The 3,314-nt window shown below is 40.0% G+C and overlaps 1 pseudogene; it reads left to right on the forward strand.

Moving 5' to 3' along the window:
- Nucleotides 1-2,634: 2,634 nt before the first annotated feature.
- LOC150065730 (eukaryotic translation initiation factor 1 pseudogene) lies at nt 2,635-2,986 on the forward strand (annotated as a pseudogene).
- The last annotated feature ends 328 nt before the right edge of the window (nt 2,987-3,314 follow it).

The raw sequence follows: 3,314 nt of genomic DNA on the forward strand, positions 1-3,314 counted from the left end.
GGCTAAACATAGAACTCCCCTATGACCCAGCAATTCCACTACTTGGCATTTACCCAACCATCCAGAATCTAGGGCATACTAAATCCACCAGCACAACAATGTTCATTGCAGCATTATTCACCATAGCAAAGATATGGAACCAACCCGATGTCCCTCAGTTGATGAGTGGATCAACAAGATGTGGCATTTGTACAGAATGGAATTCTATGCTGAGGTCAGAAAAAATGACATAGACCCATTTGTCAGAAAATGGAAAGACTTAGAAAAAAATCATATTAAGTGAAGTAAGCCAGACTCAAAGGAATATAGGCTTAATGGTTTCCCTCATTTGTCATAATCAGTAGGAACCTTGGGCTCTACTAGCAGAGATTTGGAATAGAACAAAATCTAGATACATAAGGCCATATAGTATGAAGCTAATTGAAAGGACCTCCAGGATATAGAAACAAAGGACCTCCAGGATATAGAAACAAAAGCCTTATTATGAGTGATTGTTGTCCTTAATGTACTATGTTGTCTCTCATCGCCTTTGCTGTCTGTTGGGTATCTCATATTGTTACAGTATCTCACTTAGTTATCTGATATATTGAATTTATTTGTATTTGGTTATTTGAAATTTGATAGGGAAGGGGGAAAACCAAGATGGGGGGGGAGGTGGATGCGGGGGAGGGTAATGGGTACCAAGACATGTGAAAGGGTATCAATGTATGTGAATTAATGCACCTTCTATCTGGCAAATATCATGTAACTCTTTTATTAATTACAATAAAAAATATATATAAAAAAAGTGGGGGCCTGGGTTTGGCCTAGTGGTAGAATGCTTGGCTATCATGCACTAAGACCCGGGTTTGATTCCTCAGTACCACATACATAGAAAAAAAAAAGCCAGAAGTGTGGCTCAAGTGGTAGAGTTTCTAGCTTTGAGAAAGCCCAAGGACAGAGTGCAGTCCCTGAGCTCAAGGCCCAGGACCGGCCAAAAAAAAGGAAGTGTGGGTTTGTGGTAGAGTGCTTGCCTAGGGTGCAAGAAGTCCTGGGTTAAATTCCTCAGTACCACACAAAAAGAAATAGCAAGAAGTGGCATTGTGGCTCAAGTGTTAGAGTGTTAGCCTTGAAGGAAGGACTCTCAGGGACTGAGTTCAAGCCCCAGGACTGGCAAAAAAAAAAAAAAGTGTCTTTTAAATTTCGATACAGATTTGTAGACTCCTGTCCAGATGGAGAGTAATAGAGAGTAATTATGTAAAGCCTCCTCAATAGTGCAGAGAGTTCTATGATCTTCCCTGACATTGGTTATTATTAGGCTTTTAAATCTTTGCCAATTTATTAGGTGAGAAATGATTTCCCAATTGTTTTTAACGTACAGTTTTATTATTACTGGGTCTCAGCAACACTCCACATTTTATGAGTCCTTGTATTTCTTTCACTGTGGAGCATTTTTATTTTAAAAATAGGAACTTCTTGTAATACATGCTTGGCAAGTATTATTTATGATTGTCATTTGTATTTATTCCTGATACTTTTGCATTTTGTTTTTAAGTGTTTATGCAGTTAATCCTTCATCTGTCTTTGCTAAAGTGTTAGGCTGTACTGTCATCCAAAGAAAAAAACTTTCCATTAAAAATATACATTATTTCAGTAATTTTATAAGGTAAAAACATACTTAAAAAAAAGCAGGGCTGGGGGCTGGGAGTTTGGCCTAGTGGTAGAGTGCCTGCCTAACATGCATGAAGACCCGGGTTCGATTCCTTAGTACCACATACATAGAAAAAGCCAGAAACGGAGCGGTGACTCAGGTAGAACTCTAGCCTTGAGGAACGTGCTCAGGGCCTGAGCTCAAGCCCAGGACTGGCCAAAAAAAAAAAAAAAAAAGCAGGGCTGGGAATGTGGCCTAGTGGTAGAGTGCTTGCCTAGCATGCACAAAGCCTGAGGTTCAATTTCTCGAAGTGGAGTTGTGGCTCAAGTGGCAGAGTGCTAGCCTTGAGCAAAATGTGTCCAAGGACAGTGCCCAGGCCCTGAGTTCAAGCTCCAGGACTGGAAAAAAAAAAAAACAAAAGTAATCTCAGAATAACTTTCCTTTGAAACATTGAAGGATTGTATGAATGCAAATTCCTTGAGAATCATTGACAAAATGCCTTTATGCATATAAAAACTATTTATGAAGTTGAGTGCTAGTTGTTTATGCTTGTAATCCTTGCTACTTAGAAGGTAGAGATGTGAGAATCTCTGTTCAGAGCCAGATTCATACCTCCAATTAATCAGCCAAAAGCTGGAAATGGAGGTGTGGCTCAAGTGGTAGAGCACCAACCTTGTGTAAAAAGACACCAAGGATATGCATTCAACCCCAAGTACCTGCATGAAAAAAAGAAATTATAACACATTTTTGGATACTAAGCTCTTTCCTTCGCATTTGGTACAGAATGGAAACTTCAGTGGTAGAGATAAGAATGTAAGGCTAAGCAGGAAAAACAAAGTTAAGTAGCAATTTTTTATCATTAAAAAAAGAAGAAATCGGCCCCAGTCACTGTGCCACCACCAAGGACTCAGCTGCCTCCCCCTTGAGTCCCTGGCTTCCCGACGCTCCGTCCTCCCAGCCGCCTTCCACAGGCCATTTCCACTGAGGAAAAGGAATCATATCATATGTCTGCTATCTAGAACCTCCACTCTTTCGACCCCTTTGCTGATGCAAGTAAGGGTGATGACCTGCTTCCTGCTGGCACTGAGGATTATATCCATATAAGAATTCAACAGACAAATGGCAGGAAGACCCTTACTACTGTCCAAGGGATCACTGATGACGATAAAAAGAACCCTGTGAAGGCGTTTAAGAAGAAATTTGCCTGCAATGGTACTGTAATTGAGCATCCAGAATATGGAGAAGTAATTCAGCTACAGGATGACCAGCGCAAGAACATATATGCCAGTTCCGGTAGAGATTGGACTGGCTAAGGACGATCAGCTGAAGGTTCATGGCTCACTGAAGCTTAAGTGAGGATTTCCTTGCAGTGAACAGCATTTCCCTTCTGTCTCTTGTCACAAGTTTAAAACCCTCACAGCTTGTATAATGTAACCATTTGGGGTCTGCTTTTAACTTGGACTAGTGTAACTCCTTCATGCAATAAACTGAAAAGAGCCAAAAAAAAAAAAAAGAAGAAATCAGTCTCTGTGGACCACCTTTAAGCTTACACAGCATGTAGACTCTTCTTATTATAGCTAAACTACATACTAATTCTTGACTTAAATTTGTTTCATTTGTCTTTGAATCCCTAGAACTTAGCTAAGTATTTAGCTTGTTATTTAGGTTCAATAAATGGATTTTC

Source organism: Megascapheus bottae, chromosome 3, assembly GCF_031878675.1.
Source record: "Megascapheus bottae isolate mThoBot1 chromosome 3, mThoBot2.hap1, whole genome shotgun sequence".
Lineage (NCBI taxonomy): Eukaryota > Metazoa > Chordata > Mammalia > Rodentia > Geomyidae > Megascapheus > Megascapheus bottae.